This window comes from Rhinolophus hipposideros (genome assembly GCF_964194185.1).
Source record: "Rhinolophus hipposideros genome assembly, chromosome: 5".
Lineage (NCBI taxonomy): Eukaryota > Metazoa > Chordata > Mammalia > Chiroptera > Rhinolophidae > Rhinolophus > Rhinolophus hipposideros.
The window spans coordinates 70,615,659-70,625,972 of NC_138051.1; the positions used below are offsets into that span (position 1 = coordinate 70,615,659).

The 10,314-nt window shown below is 33.8% G+C and overlaps 1 protein-coding gene across 1 annotated transcript in view; it reads left to right on the forward strand.

Annotated features, from left to right (window-relative positions):
• The window catches only part of LOC308497900 (uncharacterized protein), a gene marked incomplete at its 5' end in the record, with an annotated part of 47,926 nt that extends 38,964 nt beyond the window's left edge, over positions 1 to 8,962 (forward strand). Inside the window, 2 exons of the mRNA XM_081048979.1 lie at positions 7,070 to 7,133; positions 8,709 to 8,962. The remainder of the gene's footprint in view (positions 1 to 7,069; positions 7,134 to 8,708) is intronic.
• Between the last annotated feature and the right edge of the window lie 1,352 nt (positions 8,963 to 10,314).

The following is a 10,314-nucleotide window of genomic DNA, read 5'->3' on the forward strand; positions in this document are numbered from 1 at the left end:
TAACTGAGATGTTTGATCTCTGACTCTGCTACTTAAGTTACGTACCTTGTTTGGAGCCTCATTTTTCTTTTTTTATAAAAGTAGGTTCCACAGTGCCTAGACACACGGCTGTGTGTTAAATAGGGTGTGAATTAATGTAGGTGATGTGTGTCACAGTGCTTGCTCGCAGTAGACACTGAACAGTGGGGGCTAGTATTAGTCATCAGAATCAGGTGTCCTTTTATACACGAGAACCAGTCATGTCTTCTGGAGAAGGGCAGGGCAATTCTCTAGGACTTTCTAGCAAGACTAAACTTAAAAGAGACAAAGAACAATTTAGAGTTTATCCATGGCTTGCTTGCTTTATTTATTTATTTATTTATTTATTTATTTATTTATTTATTTATTCAGTTAGTTATATTCGCTCTAGGTTAGTATATTAAAATATAGAATTAAGAAACTTCTTATGTACACATCTTATCTAGAAATCTTACTTTACTCCTCTTCTCCCATTCTGGACTCCAACCAGACTCCAACCCTGGCCTCTAACACATGTTATTCCACTACTATCTTCAGGTACCTTTAAGGAGTATGATCAGAGCATCCCCTGAAGTGTGGCTCTATTGGAACACCTCATCAGAGTTCTGATGGAAGGAGGAAGGGTGGCTAGGAACAGGTCTTGTTCCCTTGCCCAGATGAGTTCTGTGGATGCCGGATATTACCAAATATCCTGCTGAACAACTCTCTGTGGGGCCCAAGACCCAGTCGCATAAGTCACTGAGAGCCGTAAGCGTGGGAAACTTTTTCTGTCAGTGGCCACTGACCTTTGTTTAGGAGAGAACCATTTATGAAGGGACATATTTTTTAAAGTATATTTTTTCTTAATGTCAGAAATAGAAAATGTTTAGTTCACCTCGTTGGTAAATTACTGAAATATTTTGTCCACTGGATGTCACTGTTGCACTTGAAAAATAAACTTGGTCTTGCACTTTTATAATAAAAAGGTCAAATTCTTTAGTCTTGGAACGGTATATTTCTTTCTTTTTTTCTAATAGAAGATATCACCAGATGACCCATTCTAATCTTATCTCAAGATAACTTCCTTAAAAGGGAAATCAAGGAGGAATTTGTTATACAGAATTTAGTATTTGCCAGAAGATCTTGAAGCATCCAAAGCCTGCTGAGGAATGAAACTTTTCAAAGCCCACTTTAGTAATGAACTTCTCATTTCTTGTTAGCCTGTTCATTTGAAGGCAAGGGTTCCTTTGACAAGTCCTGCAACTCTTCATGACCTGTGTCCTGTTTTCAGTCCAGGACCATCTTTTTTCTGAGGATGGAAGGTAGTCAGAACACCTCTTCAATATTCTTTCCCCCTTTCACATCCCAACCCCTTTTGTGATTCAAGTCCTCAAAACATAAAGTATAATCATATTTCAATTTTAAAATTATCACACTAAACATTTCTCTATTCAAGGAATTACAAAGATAAATCAGAATTTTTTATATGTTTTTCTTTCCCTGTTGTGTTTATTAACAAAATAGAAACAAAAATCCCACCAGCATATTGTTTTTGAGCCCTTGAATGTTTCCCTATCCCTGAGGCTTTATTGAAATAGAACAGATGGAAGCACAGTAGGATATGACACGTGTACTACACAGAGAGAACAGAATCAAAGGCTATTGATGCTTTCCAAGATAAGAAAGAAAGAAAGGGGGGGGGGAGAGAGAGAGAGAGAGAGAGAGAGAGAGAGAGAGAGAGAGAGAGAGAGAGAGAGAGAGAGAAAGAAAGAAAGAAAGAAAGAAAGAAAGAAAGAAAGAAAGAAAGAAAGAAAGAAAGAAAGAAAGAAAGAAAGAGAAAAGAGGGAGGGAAAGAAGGAAGGAAGAAGGAAGGAAGGAAAGAAGGAAGGAAGGAAGGAAGGAAGGAAGGAAGGAAGGAAGGAAGGAAGGAAGGAAGGAAAGAGGGAAGGAAGGAAAGAAAAGAAAGAAAATAGTGATGATTCTTGATATGTGCTGACTTGCCTTTGTGGTTCATTAAACTCTTTTGAGGAGAAAGTTAAGCTCCTGGACAAGGAGCCACTCTCTATATAAATGTCATTTTAACAGTCTTTTGTTTAAGAATTCCTTTACGTTCCATTGTGAGATTTCAGTGTAAATGAAGAGAAATGGGAAAGTGACTTTAGAGCTTCTATCAAAATTTCTTTCCACGGGCCAGGCCAGTGGCTCAGGCGGTTAGAGCTCCATTCTCCTAGCTCCGAAGGCTGCCGGTTCGATTCCTACATGGGCCAGTGGGCTCTCAACCACAAGGTTGCCAGGTCAATTCCTCGAGTCCCACAAGGGATGGTGGGCTCTGCCCCCTGCAACTAAGATTGAGCAGGCACCTTGAGCTGAGCTGCCTTCTGGATGGCTCAGTTGGTTGGAGTGCGGGCTCTCACCACAAGGTTGCCAATTCTATTCCTCGACTCCCGGCAGGGGATGGTAGGCTGTGCCCCCTGCAACTAGCAACGGCAACTGGACCTGGAGCTGAGCTGCGCCCTCCACAATTAAGACTGAAAGGACAACAACTTGAAGCTGAACAGCACCCTCCACAACTAAGATTGAAAGGACAGCAACTTGGAAAAAGTCCTGGAAGTACACACTGTTCCCCAATAAAGTCCTGTTCCCCTTCCCCAATAAAATATTAAAAAAAAAAATTTCTTTCCAGATATAGAAGATTGAGGAGGTAGAAAAAGTTTAGAAAGATTTTCTGTAACTGGTTTTTCATTTCTTTCTACCCTAAGAATGATCCAAATTGATGAATTAATTTAACATTTTTTGATATCAGTTTTTTGTTTTTAAAAGTTCTATAATTTTTACATCATTTTAATATTCTTAGATATAGTATATAAAGTACTATACTTGAATACTTTCCAGTCAGACCTGAGTTTAATTCTCAGCTTTATCATTTACTAGCTGTGTTATCTTAGGCACATATTTAACACAGCTTCAAAAAATACACGAAACAAAAACTAATAGAGATACAGATAAATCAACAAAGATAGTTGGAGATTTCAACCCACATCTCTTAGTAGCAGATAAAACAAGCAGACAAAAAATTAGTATATAGAAGATTTGTACAGCATAATTTATCAAGTTGACCTATTTAACATATTCTTCTCAAGGACACATAGAGCATTTATCAAAATAGACTATATGCAGGGCCATAAAGCAAGTCTTCACAAATTGTAAAGGGTTTACTTTGTAATCCAAAATATTTTCTCTGACTATAATGAAATTAAACTAAAAATCAAAAACAGAAAGATGATTTTAAAATCCCCAAGTTTTGGGAAATTAAGCAAAGTACTTTAAAAAAAGAAGAAAAGAAACCTCATAGATGAAAGAAGAAAACAGTGGAAATCTTAAAATATTTTGAATTGCATATAACAAAAGTATTTTTTAAATTGTGGAATACAGCTAAAATAGTGCTTAGAGAGAAAACAGCTTTAGGTGCAATATTAAATTCAAAAGTTGAAAGTCAATTGTTTAAGTTTTCATACCAATAACCTATTTAGAAAACAGCAAATTAAATCCAAAAAAGAAGAAGAAAAAAAATAAAGTTAAGAGCAGAAAACAATGAATTAAAATATGGACATGCAATTGAAAAAAATTAACAAAACCAAAAGTTGTTTCTATGGAAAGATTAATAAAATGGATAAATTCCTAGCAAGACCAATAACCAAAATGAGAAATGCAAAAATTATCAATAACAAATAAAAAGTGGACATTGCTATAGATTCTATAAGCATTACAAGATAATAAAATACTATGAATAACTGCATGTCAATAAAATATGACAGTTTAGATCAAAAGGAAATTATTTGATAAAAAAAGTCAACATACTAAAACTGATACAAAATGAAATTTAAAATATGAATAGTCTTAAATTCATACAAAAAACCAAAATTCCAATGTGAACATTCTTCCTGTCCTAAACAGAGACAAACATCTGAGTGAAAGAAGGCACTGCTGAGAGCTGTTTAGATAGGCAGGCAAAGGCATGAGATTCAGGTCTGACAACAAGGCATGAGATTCAGGTCTTTTGAATTTGGGGGTTATCTTTAATAGTAAGAGTAAAGTAGAATAACTCAAGTCCTGGAAGAACAAAGCAAAGCCAGCCTACCAGCTAAGGTATCACTTGAGCTATTGAGTTGAGTTCCTTCAGTTCCTCATAACAAAGAACAAGCCTGGTCCCTGGTCCTGCTATGGGACTAGGTTTTCCGATGGGAGTGAATTAGCCCTAGCCACACAGTGAAGTTAAAATCAAGTGGGAAGAATCCACAATTATCTTTGTGGTGTGTTTAGGGTGTTTCCAGGACTACAAACAATTTTTCTGTTTCCTGTTTAATAATCCCAGCAGATGTGTGATGAAGTCTAGGAGCTTTATGCATCTCAATGAATGTACCCTTGAATGTCTCCCTCATAGTGGCAGGATCCTTGTGACAGGCTTGTTTACCTTTTGTGTACTTTTGCTTTTGGGCAACAATCTGGTTTCTACATCATAAGCCATGTTGCTTAAGTGGTCTAATTACTTTTGATGATCATTTATTTCAGACCCTATTCTTTTTGTCCCTGGATTTGACAGTTCCAGACTACCTTTGTTTCCTTGGCCAAAACATACACCTTGATTCCTGAGTATTTCCATCCCCATAAGATACAGGTCACTCCTGACCCCACTTCTCTTCTAACCTCATCTCACAAGACCCTAACGCAGTCCAAAGCTCTCGGCCCGGTTTTGGCCCAAGAAGGAATTTTGTGCATTTCAATTCTGCTTGCCTCTGCTTTTTATTTTTATTTATTTATTTATTTTTGCCTCTGCCTTTCAAAAAGAGTTTCTGCTTCTTACTCGGTTATTTACTGTCTCCTCAGATCTTGGTCTATAATAAAGAACTCATTTGGGGGGTTTTGTTTTCCTCTTATAACTACGGAATAGCAGATTATGTAATGAAAAGAGCACTTGTACTCTGGGTTGTCTTTCTCTTTTTCTTTCACAGGCATGTGTGTGACACCAACGTTTTTGAATCTCAGTTTTATAATCTGTCACTTAGAAAAAGTAGTATCTAATTCACATAGATGTTAAGTTTTAAATTGTGTGTTTTTTTTTCTCTCTGAGTGGAGGGAATCTGGTTAAGGTGCTTTTCAGGTGATTGTTGTAGAGTAGTAAAACAAGTAGCTAAGGACATGGAGAAGTGTACTGCCTAGCACAGTGGCCACTTTTGTCCATATGGGGATTTTGAGCACTTAAAATAAAGCTATGGTTGAGCACAATTGAAGTATAAATTAAGATATCCTTTAAATTATAATTAATGTAATAAACCAATGTAATTTACCATATTAACAGACTAAAAAACTGTGATAGTGTATCAATGTGTACAAAAATTTAAAAAATAAAATCCAACATCCATTTCAGATTACAAATAAACTCTTAGCAAATTAGAAATAAAAGAGAACTTTCTCAACCAGATAAAGAACATCTACATAAAATATACAGCTAATATAATACTTAATGGTGAATAATTAAATGTTTTTTCCCTAAGTACAGGAACAAAGCAAGGATATCCACTCTCACCAGTTCTTTTTTTTTTTTAATTGTACTAGGGGTTCTAGCCAGTGCAATAAAGCAAGAAAAAGAAAACTACAAATCAATATTCTTTATTATTTTCTCCAGTATATGTCAAAGTATTGGTCTATTTTCATTAACTTTTTTCTTTAAAACACATACCTTCCATTGACTTCTAGAAGTAGGGAATGTTAGAACATAATACTAAGACTCTAAGAATCTTAATCATAATTCTAAGACTCTAAGAATCATAATTCTAAGAATCTTAATGACTACCAAAGGCATTAAAACATTAGATTATTTTAAAAACTAAGTATAAAATAGATTTTTTAAACATTTTTTATTAGTTTCAGGTGCACAAAACAATGTAATAGTTAGATATTTATCATTTATATCCCTCACACAATGACAATCCCCCTCCCCCATCCACTACCCCTCTGATGTTGCACACAGCCATTACGTAAAATAGATTTTTTGAAAATTTCAATATTCAAGAAATTTTCCCAAAATTTTCCCAAATTTTCATGGGAACTATGTTCATAGTTTTAATTATTCTTATGCCTCACAATTATTATTATTATTTTGATTTGTAATAGCTAGCAATGGCAGAGATTTATAGATAAATGTTCCAAATAAACATAGTGGATAAAAAAAAAATAGAGCTACAAAATTATGATTTTCAAATTAATCAGGTGTCCAGAACCCAAGACTCACAGGAGGAAGGTTAGATTCAGTAAATTCATTATCACTGTTTTACAGTGTTTAAATATTGTGATAGAAGAGAAATGGCCAGGAGAAAGTCATAATTGTTAATAAGTTAGAGCTTAGCAACTTACTTAAAATATACCCAAAATATTATTGGTTAACAATAATGCATATGTTGACTTCTAATTAAACAAAAGGAGACAGGGCTGCCCAGGAAAAAATAAAAGGAATAAAAGCAATTGCTGATGGAATTCAAGGTGTTTAAAATATTAACAAATAGAATTCTAAATGGCACTCCAGAGATAATACTCTAAGGGTAATTTCCACCCCCGATATTGAGGGAGAAGAAAAAATAATACAAAATATAAACTCAGTCATTTCACATGTAGGTTTTAAAAATTAAAAGCACCGACAGTTACAAAGATATAAGGTATGACATGGCATGAAATAATCCTGATGAGTAGTCAAGTGTTCTGTTTTATTCAGGTAAAAGTAAACAAATAAGTTTACACAAGGCAGATAGTTTAAAAACAAAGAATAAGTGATGTTTTATGGTTTTGTTCCATTTGTGAAAATTCATTGAACTCTGTAGTTATGATACATCATATATTTTTTCCATATCCATATTATTCTTCAAGAAAAAGTTGTTTCTGAAGCAATCATATATAGTGCTCTTTTCATTCATGTTAAAATATTTATTAAATATCCACATATATGCTCTGCCAAATACTAAAGGAGGTAGAGCACGCAATATATAGTCGCCATCTTCTTGTACTTTTCTTTCTCAAGTAGATAACGTATGTGAAGACAGACATGTAACAGACTGAGATACTCAATGAGTTGACCACTGATTGACGTAAGTATTACCTATCTTTGTATATGATGAAACCACAGCTAAGTACTAGCCCCTTTTCTTTAATATCATCTGTTTATACTTTGTCCTTGAATCACTGTCCTGATTCACAACTCCCTTTCCAAATCCCATCAAATTAACAACTCCTTACTAATGGCATACAATGTACCTTTTACCCTTCCTTATTCCTTTAACCCAATGTTTCAGTCTTTCACTCACTGTCTTCACAATTTTTGCAATATCGTAATACCAATTGGGCTATTGTTTTAAAAATAATTTTAAGTTGACTAATATTCCTTTTATTGTGATACCTGCTTTAACCTAGCCGAAGCATTAATGTCATGGAATCGCAGATTTGTTTTTCAAAAAGTTGTATCTGTGTGTCATCAACTAAAAATCATGTGAACCTCCAGTGGTATGCTAACTGCACTTGAATCACCACCGTGTTAATTGAGTCAGCTTTGCTATCACCTAGTAAGAATGATAAATGTGCCAACATAGAATCCTGCCCTGCAGAACATAAGCTGCTTTATCTGCTGTCTCAAAGGTAGTCTTAGTTTTTGTAATCTCTTATCAGTAGACACATTCCAAAATACGTACAACAAAGAATATTTAAGGAACTCTCCTACATTTCTTAATTTAACTTGCTCATATATTTCACAGATTAAAATATCTCTTTTAGAAAACTCATCTCTGGGTTTTCTGTTTAAAGTTCTTCAGATTGATTTAGTAATGACTGAAATTTACTCTGATAATAATGACACAAGTATATTGCTGTCTCTTAATTCTTATCATGCAAAATAGTGTCAAACATAGCATTCATGGAGTTTAAATAATAAGTACAAGAAAGAATTGGACCTAGAGAATTCTTTCTTCATTTATTCAACAGATGTCTACCGAGTGCATGTTATGTACCTGCCCTTTTTCTAGGTGCTGAAGTGCATCAATAAAATATTTTTAAACAGATAAAAACTGTTTTGCATACATGATAATTATTGTAATACAAAATTTTATGGGAAAGTTTTAAAGTACATTCAATCTTTATCTTTGAGATACTCCCATCAATGTTTTCTGGTATCTCATTAATTAAATATTCCTCTAATTTTGAAAATCTCCAAATATTTTTATTAATATTTCAATTCATATTTATAATTCTTATTTTAAAAGTTATTTATGCTCAGCATTTGTGTATTATAAAATGTTTAAAACATACAGAAAAGTGCAGGCAGGCAGCTGCTCTTCTCCAGGCTGGCCCGCTCTCACCATCTTGAGAGTGTCCTATCCTTTTTGTAATAAATCTACTGTTTGCTCAGCTTATTCAGTGCAAAACAAAAAAAAAAAGTGCAGACAAAAGTATGGCTTTATTCTTCCACTTGTTCGGACTGAAAACATTGGGGCCACTGACTCATTTCATTCACTACGCTTCACAATTTTGTAATATCATTATACCAACTGTTCTATTACTTTTAAATGTACTTTAAAATTCACTCATTTTCCTGTCATTCTAAAAACCTGCCTGATTCCTCTCCTTCACTGATACCCCTCATTTTGTTGGTTGAACTTTCTAAATCCATCCAGAGTTCTGCCACTTCTCTTCCTTCCCAATATCACCACCTTGGTCCAAGACACCGTCATCTGTTGCCTGAATTATTGCAATCGCCTTGCAGTGGACCTGCCAACTTCTGCCCATGCCCTTCCCACCCTACAATCTATCTTCAGTGCAGCACCCAGAATAATCCTGTTAAAATGTAAGTCAGATAATATTATTCCTCTGTTCAGAATACTATAGTGAATTATCACACACAGAATAAAAGTCAGAGTTCTTAATATTCTATTTCTACAAGCTGTCTGTGTTTTTGTATGTAGTTATGGTAGATTCATTTTCACTGTTAGATGATATTCTACAGTAAAAAAGTAACTCTTTTTTATTCATGCATTCTTTCATCTATGGACATTTTGGGGCCTTTCATTTGTTTTGATTTTATAAATAATGTTGCCACAACAAGAAATGCTAAGAGAAATTTGCAAGGATGTAGAAAATGATATAAAATATAAATTCAGAAATATAGGAAGGAATGAATATGGTCAATTGATATTCAACATGGGTGCCAAGAAAATTTGATGGGGAAAATAGTTTTTTCAATGAATAGTGTTGGGACTGGATATTCACATGCAAAAAATGAAGCTGGATCTCTACATCATTCCATGTACAAAAATTAACTCAAAATGGATCATTGACCTAAATGTAAGAACTAAAACTATAAAAGTCAAATGAAAACCAAGATGTAGTATATCTTCATGCCTTTAGGTTAGGCATTGGTTTCTTAATATGACCCAAAAGCACAGCAACAAAAGGAAAAATAGGTAAATTGGACTTTACCAAAATTAAAACTTTTTGTTCATTAAAGGAAATTATCGAGAAAATGAAAAGATAATACACAAAATGGAAGAGAAAATATTTGCCTATCATATATTAGATAAGGGATTTATATTCAGAACGATTAGAGAACTCTTATAGATCAATCATAAAAAACACAAACAGCCCATTTTTAAAATGAGCAACGTATCTGAATAAAAATTCTACAAAGAAGATATGCAAATGTCAATAAGCTCATAAAAGATGTTCAACACCACAATGAGATACCACTTCATACATTTGAATAGCTAAAATGAAAAAGACAGACAACTACAAGTGTTGGTGAGAATATGGAGAAACTGGTTGTAAAATGGTGCAGTCACTTTGAAAAACAATTGGCAATTCCTTAGAAAGTTTTAAACCTAGAGTTACCATGTAACCCACATTTCAAGACTTACTTTAGTGAGAGGCCTTGGCAAAGGACCTGTCATGAACATTGTTTTCCTCATTTTGATAAATTGAAAATGGTAGTTATTAGTTGCTAATTTATATCTTCAAATTCAAACAATAATAACAAAACCTAAATCTTTGGCTTTTCAAAGATAACTATAAGAAAATGAAAAGTCAAGTCACAGACTGAGAGAAAATATTTGTAAGATAGTACATAAATCTGATAATGGACTATATAAAGAACTCTAACAATACAAACAGTCCAATGAAAAATGGACAGAACGTTTGAAGAGACACTTCACAAAAGTAGATATACACGTGTGTGTGTGTATGTATGTATATATGTATATACATAAAAGTCTAATCAACAAATGAAAA